The sequence below is a fragment of the Colletotrichum siamense genome (assembly GCF_013390195.1).
Source record: "Colletotrichum siamense strain Cg363 chromosome Unknown KSG_Cg363_contig06, whole genome shotgun sequence".
In the NCBI taxonomy this organism is placed as follows: Eukaryota; Fungi; Ascomycota; class Sordariomycetes; order Glomerellales; family Glomerellaceae; genus Colletotrichum; species Colletotrichum siamense.
The window spans coordinates 1,169,985-1,180,144 of record NW_023501019.1 but is presented as its reverse complement, the minus strand read 5'-3'; positions in this window follow the sequence as shown (position 1 = coordinate 1,180,144).

Below are 10,160 nucleotides of genomic sequence, written 5' to 3'. Positions count from 1 at the left end.
ACGTAAATTTTTCTTTATAACTAATATTTCTAATAAGCTTAAATAACTCTTAAAATAAGATTATAAAGAAAAAGGTTTTTTTAAGATAATTAAAATATTTTTAATATTTTATATTATAAAATAGACCTTTTTAGAAAGAGATTTTAGAGCTTTATTTTTAACTTTTTTAAAGTTTAATAGCTTTAGCTTTTTCTATAAGAATAAATTAGTTTTATATTAGAAGGGAGTAGAGAACTTAGAATTTTTTAGTAATTTTAATTTAAAGGAAAGGGGGTAAATAGGTATTTTTATAGGCGTTAAGTATTATTATAAGAGGAAAAAGGTTATATAAATAAATAGAGGTTTAGTTAGTTTATAACGAAAAAAACTAAATAAATAAGTAAAAAATATATTTATTTTTATATAAATTCCTATTTTTTCTTTAATAACTTTAGTAACTACCTTTTTAGAAGAGTTTTTAAGATTTTTTAGCTTAGTTTATAAAAAAAGTTTATTAATCTTTATTTTTTAAAAATTAAATAAATATAAGTATTTTTAAGCTTTTTTAGTTTTAGTTAGCTTTATTTTTATTTCTTTTCTTAGCTTCTATTATACCTCTTTAATTATTTAAAATAGAGATAAAGTAGAATATTATAGGGATATTACTATTAAACTTTTTCTTAGTAGTTTATTTTTTTCTAAGAGATTATATAACTTAAAGTATAAAAAGAGTAAAAAATATAGATAAAATATAATTTAGTTATATTTATATTTATATATTTACTTTTATATCTTTTATAGTTATTTAAAAAATTAATATATAAATATCTAAGTATTTTTAAAGGTTTTCTACTTAAAGTAGAATACTTAGTATAATTAATAAGTTTTCTCTCTTATTTTATTATAAAATTAATAATTAATATAGGGAGGTAAACTAAACTTCTATAAAGGATTTCCTTTATAGTTATTTTATATTACTCTATTAAACTAAAATAAAAAAAGCTTAAAAAAAAAGGTAATTTAAGTATTACTATATTAAAAAGAAATTTAGCTAATACCTTTTTAACTTCTATTTTCTTAAAATAAAGAGTAATAACTTAAGTATTTAAAATTAAAAATTAATTAAACCTATAAAAGTTTAAAAAACCTTAAGAAAAAGAGTATTTAGTTAAATAGAAAAGAGTAAGTAAAGTTCTATAAAAGTTTAGTTAATCTTCCTTATTAGCTTACTATTTATTTATTTAAAATTATTATATACTACTTTATTATAAGCTATTATAATAATAACTTAAAAATAATTAAAATAAAGTAAACTTATTTTACTCCTATTTTTAAAGCTAAAGTTATAAAAATAATAAGATTTATTTTACCCCTCTTATAAACCTTAAAAAAAATAAAATTAATTAATTTATTCTAAAAAACTTCTCTTTACTTAAACTTATTAGAAGGTTTCTAATAATATATTAACTAATAAGAGGAAATACTAAAAAACTTAAAAATTTAAGATCTAAGTTATACTTATATATAGAAATACTAAGATCTAACTTTTTTAAATTATAAACTACTATAAGTATAAAAGTATAAAAAAACTAAAAAAGAAAAATATTATAATTATATTAACTTTTTAAAAAAAGAAAAGAGGAATATTTTTTAAGCTTAATTAAAAATATTTCTTTTTTTTAAAAATAATTTTATAAAAAAAAAATATATATATATTTCTTCTATTACTCCTCCTCTATATTTTTAAGTAGTAAATAAGTAGCTAAAATAAAATACTTCTTTTAAAATATATAGTTAATACTATAGTTTTATTATAAACTTTATTAAATCTTAAACTTAATTTATAAAAGAGAAGTATTATAGAGTAAAACTACTAAAGATATTACTAATAATAGTTAAACTTCTCTTATAAAGAGAAAAGAAGAAAACTTAAAATATAAAGTAACTTTATTATTAAAATAATAAAAAAGAGGAGAGATAATAAATATATATATACTTTTTAGATAAGAGAGAAGGATAAAAATAGAAATAATAATAAGAATATCCCTTTTTTTTTTTATCTCTCTTTTTACTTTTTATTATCTTTTTAAACCTATATTATAAGAATTCTTTTATTACTCTTTTTATTAATAAATTATTAACTTTATTTAAGTTTTATATAATCTTTTTATTTTAGCTTTTTTTAAAAAAGCTTTTTTCTATTTCTTTTTCTATTAATTTACTTATATTTTCTTTAGAATAGTATTATTAAACTCTAAAGTTCTAAAAACTTTAATTTTAGTTTAAAATAAATAACTTAAATTAGAAATAATAGATAATAAAGCTAACTTAATTATTAATAATATTTTAGTAAGTTTTTTTATAAGTTTTTCTTTTTACTAACTTTAATAAGAGAGACCTCTTTTAATTCTAAATTTAGATTAGAGTTTTAAAATAATTATAAAAGCTAAAATTTTTAAAGTAATAGCTTCTAAAAATAATACTTTTAATATAAATATAATACTTAGAGAGGATTTTTTAAAAAATAAAGTAGTATAAAGCTATTTAAACTTTATTAAATCTTATTAAAAAGCTTCTAAAGTATATAGTTTAAAACTCTAAGAGTTTAAAATACTATAACTTAGAATAGTTAGAGTATTATTTTTTATTAGAAATAATATTTTAAACTTTCTTAAAAGCTATAAAGCTATAATAAAAGTAGTAGGGATAACTAATACTTTAAAAATATTAAGTATTATTTTCTATATAGATATACCCTTTTAAGCTAATAATTAAATAAAACTTAATAAGAAAACTTAGTTATAAGTAAAAATTTACTTTATTTAGCGCTATAAAGCTATAGATAAAGATTATTAAGAACTTCTAGATAATTAGATTAACTAGATTATTTCTATAACTTTAATAATAAATAATTTAAACTATAAAGTAGCTATATAATTTCTATAAAAGATTAATAATATCTAAACTAAAGCTATAAAATATAACCTTAATATTATAACTAGCTTTTAGATTATCTAAGTAGCTATATTAAGATTTAATTAGTTAGCTTTAAATAGAATAACCTTACTTATAAGGACTAATATTTATAAATTATTTAAAAAAGGGGATTTTAATAAATTTAAAGTTAACTTAATAAATTAGCTTAGCTTTAAAGCTACTTAGAGATAAACCCTCTAAATTATTACTCTTATTTATACTTTATTTCCTATACTTTTAAAAATACTAAGAAAGAAAGCTACCCCCCCTCTTTAAGCTAAAAAAAGTAAAGCTAAGCTTAACTAAAGTATTAAGAGCCTTTAAAGCTAGCTTTTAAATTAATAACTTTCTAATTTAGTAAAATTAATAAATAATTAGAAAATCTCTACTAAAAAGATTACTTATTCTTTTTTAGCTATAGAAAACTACTATTTAGCTTTAATTTATTTAGTTAAAATTAATAAAGAAAATCTTAAACTTTTCCTTTATAACTTATATAGTTAGTATTAATATATAGGCTATATAGATTATAACTTTAAAGAAAGCTATTATTCTTAAAAGATAGCTAATAAAAGAAGTAACTTAATTTAATACTTCTAAAGATATTATTCTTATAAACTATAAAATAATAAGTTTTATATCCCTTAAATAATTATTACTTTATTATAATAAAATAATAAGCTTAACTAAAAAGCTATTATTACTTATTTTAAGAATTAAGATAACTATAAAGCTATAAAAGCTTAAGCTACTAAGATTCTTAAGTAAAATATTAGCTAACCTTAATTTATACTTATTAAAGTTTTATAAGATTATAATAACTTTAACTTAATTAAAGTTTCCTATAAGTTTATAGAAAAAGGAAATATTATATTAGAGGATAAAATATCTAGTTAAGCCTCTATTTTCTAAGTTTTAGCTATTAATAAATAGAAATATAAAGATTTAGTCTAATTTTCTTACCTATATAACCTAATATAACCTAATAGTTTAACTAAAAAAGATTTACTTAATTTTATAATATTTAAACTTATAATTACTTAGTTAAAAATATATAAGACTAACTTATTCCTATAGAAAAAACTAAAGCTATTAAACCTTAGAAAGGTTAAAAAAAAAGTTCTAAAATCTCCTTCTAAAAAGGTCTATTTTATAATATAAGATATTAAAAATACTCTAACTATCTTAAAAAAACCCTCTTCTTTATAATTTTACTTTAAGAGTTATTTAAGCTTATTAGAAATATTAATTATAGAAAAAAGTTCACTTCTTAACTAAGAAAAGTAAGAAAAAAACTTAAATATTAAAATAAAAGAAGAAAGCTTTCTTAAATAAGCCCTTACTTTTATTAATACTCTAGAACTAAAAAGAACTATTAGGATAAAAAGAGAAGTAATACTTAATAAAGTTATTAAGATTCCTCTTCTAAAACCTATTTTAAAACTATTTCTTCCTAAAAGTAACTTCTAGCTAGCTATATTCTTTAATAATAAAAATTAGAAATTTATTAAAAATAAAGAACTTATTAATAAACTTATCTTATATAAGCTTTATAGCTTAGTTAATCTATTAATTAAAAAAATCTATAAAATTTAGCTAAAGTATAGAGAAGAATTTATTAAAAGGATATATACTTTTATAAATAATCTAAAAGGAGTTATCTATATACTTATTCCTATAAACTTTACTAACTTTACTAAAACTTTAAAAAAAAGAGTATAATAAACTAACTAAGTTTCTAAATATAATAAAATTATTTAAACCTAAAACTATCTAAAGATCTTTTTAGTTAAAACTATTATTTTTATAACTATAAACTAAATAGCTTTTATAATTATTACGCTATAACTTATTCTAAAAATCTCTATTAGTAGTAAATACCTTAATAACTATTTATTTATATAAAGTATAATTAATACTAATATAGAATTTAGTTTTATAAGTTATTAATATATTTTAAACTATAATATTCTAATTTCTATTACTACTTTAATAATAAAAATAATAACTAAAAGTAACTTAAAGCTATACTTTATTAAGATATACTATATACCTATTTAGATTAATAATTATAAGATTATAATAACTATAATAGTAATAAACCTTAAAACTATTAATTATAACTTACTCCTTAAACTTCTATTTACTATCTCTATAGAACTTACTTTTAAGTATTTAAAATACTTTATTACTACTATAATAAAAGTAAAAAACTATAGAAGTAGTAAATTCTAAAAGATTAATATTTTAGTTAGCTTTATATAATTAGATTCTTTATATTAGATTTAATATTATTTCCCTAAATAGGAAAACTATATAAAAAACATCTATAATACCTCTAAAGCTATTAAAAGCTAACTTAAGACTAATTAAGACCTTAATAATATATATAATAAAGTTTAAACTTATTATATTAATACTACTATAAACTATAAAAAGGAGCACCTCCTTATTTAAAAAAAAAAGAAGCTAACTTTCCTAAATAAGAAGATCTTATTTCTAAGACTAACTAATACTCTACTTTAATCTTACTTTTAGCTATACTTAATATCTTAAGAATTATTACTAAAGTAGTAGTTACTCTAATTATAGAAACTATTTAAGCTTACTTTCTTAAGAATATTAAAAGCTAGTAGTATCTCTCTAAAATCCTAAAAAATTAAGTATTCTTTAAGTTAATTAAGAAAGATCTTAAGCCTAACTAAAGTTTTATTAATATCTATATAATATATAAATATAAAGATAAAAAGGTTTATCTAATTAATAATTTACTTTTAGATAGGTTTATTCCTAATAAGTAAAAAGATTAAAAAAAGATCTTAACTTAAGAAGTAAAAAGCTATTATTAGCTTTCTAACTCCCCTTTTATTAGCTATATATATCTATAATTTATATAGTTTAACTAAGGGATTTATTTTACTTTAAAGAGGTTTTTAAAGCTTAAAGCTATATAATTATATCTTTTATTAAGAGAGATTAAAATACTTAAATATATCCTTATAAATTAAGAAGGAGTATTAATATAGGATTTTATAGAATATAGCTATATTAACTCTTATATAGCTCTACTATAAAAAATTAAGACTATTCTATATATTACTTAGTAAAAGAAAGGAATTCTTATTCTAATAGCTTTATAAAGTAAAGTTATTAATATACTTAGATTATAAGTTATATAAAGAGTTTTAAAAGAATCTTATAGATTATATAAAAACTTTTAGTTCTTTATTATTAAGAAAGATAGTAATATAAAGCTAATTAACTTATATATAAAGCTTAATAAAATTAGTATTAGAGATACTTTTATTCCTCTAAGTACTAATAAATTCTTAGAAAACTTTACTAACTATAAAATTATAAACCTTTTAGATCTATTTTTAAGATATAACTAAGTTTTACTTAATAAGTTAAACTAAAACCTAACTATATTTATTATACCTTTAGGGCTATTTAGAATATATATCTTACTTTAAGGAGTAACTAATTTAGTTATTTAGTTTATAAAAGTTATAATAAGAATCCTCTATAACTTAATTCTAAGTATTTACTAACTCTTCTTTAATAATATCCCTATTAAGAAGCTTAGAATAATATATAATAATAACTATATAATTAAGTTTCTAAAAGTATACTTATATATCTTTAAATACTTTATAAATTTAGATATAATACTTTAGAACTTTAAGTTTATTAGCGCTATAATCTCTCTTAAAAAATCTTAGATTTACTAGTTTACTATTAACCTCTTTAGTTATATAGTAAGTAGTAAGAGATATAAGTTTAACTAAAATAAAGTTATTAAAATCTTTAAATAAGAAAAATATAATAATATTATAGTAGTTAAAAGTCTTTTTAGTATTATTAGGTTTTATTAAGTATAAATTAAGGATTATAAAACTATTTCTACTTTATTAATAAGACTTTTTTAAAAAAGAGTATTTTTTAAGTAGAAGCTAAAATAGTAGCTAGCTATAGAAACCTTTAAGTTTTACTTAGTTAGCTCTCTATTATTTTAACTTATTAATTATAAAGAAAAAGCTAATAAAATCTATCTATTTACTAATATAAATACTAAAAAGTAGGAAGCTATATTTAGGTAATATTATTAAAGTAAGAGATATATTATTAAGTATAAAAGTAGAATTTAGATAAATATAGCTCTTAACTATAATATAGGAAAGCTTAAGTTTTAATTAGTTTTACTTACTCTTAAGAGATTTAAAAACTACTTATATAATATATAATTTACTCTTAAAACTAATATAAAAGTCCTTATAGATTAGATTAGTAGTATAGCTTTAGATTTACTTAAAGTAGTTTTAATATAATAGATTACTTAGATTAAAATATTTAATTTTAATATTTACTATATATTTAGTATAAAAAATAGAGCTATAAATAGTTTTTTATATAAACTAATAGGGGAATTTAATATTTAAGAAGCTAAATAAGAAGAAAACTTAGATAAAATAATTAATAACTCTATTTATATACTTAAAGCTAAAGAAGATCTTAGACCTAAAGTTAATAATTTATTAAGCTTTAATTAAGCTTAATCTTAATACTTATAATAAATTACTAAGTATTTAGCTTTATTATTATACTTAAAAACTATCTCTTAAATTAACTTTAAGAAATTTAAATTATATATAGTAAAGTATATACTCTAAAATAGTTTTCTTTTTTAAAAAGGGATAAAGTTAAACCTTATACTAAAATAAGTAATAAATAATAAAGAAGAATAAAAGAAGTTAATTTAATATATATATACTAAAAGAGGATATTAAAACTAAGATATAATATATATTAAACTTTATAAGTAATATACTTAGGAAAATATATATTAAATAATAAGTAATAAGATAAAAAGCTATTTATCCTATATATAAACCTAACTAAGGCGTTTTAAAGACCTTTATACTTTTTCTATACTTCTAAGAATCTTATTTTAGTATATTTATATTAATATCTAAAAGATTAATAATTACTTTTTAGCTAAAACTTATAATATATTTATTAGTTATATAGAGGTTTATTAACTTCTTAAGAATATTAATTTAAAGATAATAGCTAAGTTTATTTAAGAAGATATAATCTACTATTATAGAATTTATAAACTTCTTATAGTTAATAGAGGATTAGAAAATAAGGGGTTTATTAAGAAGTTTAATTAAATTTATAAGAGATAATACCTTATTATTTTAGTATATAATTTAAAAGCTAATAGATTTATTAAAAAGGGATATTAACTTCTTATTTATACTTTTATAACTTAGTTAGACTTTAATAAAAAGAATTAGACTTTAGTTTTTTATATAGCCCTTTTTACTAACTAAATATTAGTTAGATCCTCTATAAAGTACTCTCTTTTTTATTTTATCTATAGTTATAACTTAATTACTCTAATTAAAACTAAAAGTATTATTTAGTAAGTATTAAATTAGTTAAGAGTTAGAGATATTAAAATTAAACTCTTTTTTTATATATAGACCTTTAAATAGCTTAATTCTAACTAATAAATAGCTCTTAAATATATTATAAAGTAGTACTACTAAGTTACTAAGGATTATAACTAAAGAAATAAATATAGAATATAATATAAAGAGCTATAAGTTAGAGATATTATTCTTATCTATAACATAAAGCTATTTATTAATAAAAGCTTTTTTAATAAGCTTAGTATATATTAGTTAAGCCTTTTTTATATTTAATAAATATCCTTTTAAACTTTATCCTATCTATTTAAAACCTTTATTAAAATCCTAATTAAGTAGATAGTAGCTAGTAACTACTTAAAGAAATTTATAGTAAATAAGGATAACTATCTAAATAATATCTCTAAAATAGAAGTTTAATTAGACTTTAAATAAGCTTTTAATAAAGTTTTTCTTACTATAAACTAACTTAATTTTAATATATCTAGCTTAATAGAGATCTTAGACTTTAATAAGTTATCTATATTAAAAAAAGTAGAAACTAATAATTATAATACTATAAAAATATAAATTAAGTAATTATAAGAATAAAATAAAATATTATAAACTAAAATTAATACTTAGTAGAAAAAGAATAAAATAGTTATAAGTATTCTTATAAAGAATAAAAAATTTAATAGCTAATATAAAGATATAAAGAAACTAAAAGATAGCTAAATCTATAAAAATTATTTATTTTTATCTATTTTTAATAAGTAAAATATTATTTTATTTACTTATATTTAGTTACTTTTATATTATAATTTATATTAAACTATATATTTATATTATTTTTTTTACTCTTAATATATATTATTATAAAAAAAAAGGGGATATATAATAATAAAAACTAATAAACGCTAAAAAAACTAAAAAATATAGAAAAACTTAAAAAAAACTAATACTACTTCTAAAAAATTTAAATTTAAGCTAGTCTAAATACTTTACTAAAAGCTACTATCTCTAGAAACTACTTTATACTCTTATTATATATATAAAGCCTCTTTCTCTACTTTTAAGTAACTTATTTATCTAACTATAACCTAAGTTATTATTAGAATATTAATAAGTAAAGTATTTTTCTTTTTATTAAACTTAAACTCCTTATTTAACTTATCTATATAATTAAAAAACACTTTATAATCCTCTTTAATTACTTTACTTAAGGGGAAATCTAACTAACTATTAAGAAAAGACTTTATACTCTTACTATTTATATAAAGTATACTATTATAAATCTTTTTTTATAGATTACTTTTCTTAATATATCTAACTTACTTTATCTCCTCTTTATTATAATTAGCTTTATATAAATATAATAAGCTTTTCTTATAGTAGATATAATTAGAATAAACCTCTTCCTACTTAGTTTAATAAGAAATATATTCTTAGAATAATAAAGCTATCTTAACTAGCTATCTACTTTTAGTAATTTTAAAAGCTATTTTAGTCTATTACTTAAAGTATCTATTATAAAGATAAAAGTTATAAATACTATATATATAAATTAATAAAGCTTTAACTACTTCTAACTTATCTAACTTCTAATATAACTACTCTTAAAGATTAAAATAACTTTTAATAATATAGACTTTATATATAAAAAATAGTTAGTAAAGAAATACTTCTTACTTTTTAGTTAGAGCTATATATATAGTAGAAAACTTTAGAAGTAACTCTTAAAACTACTTTATTATAGCTTTAGTATAATCTTTAATATAAAGCTTATTT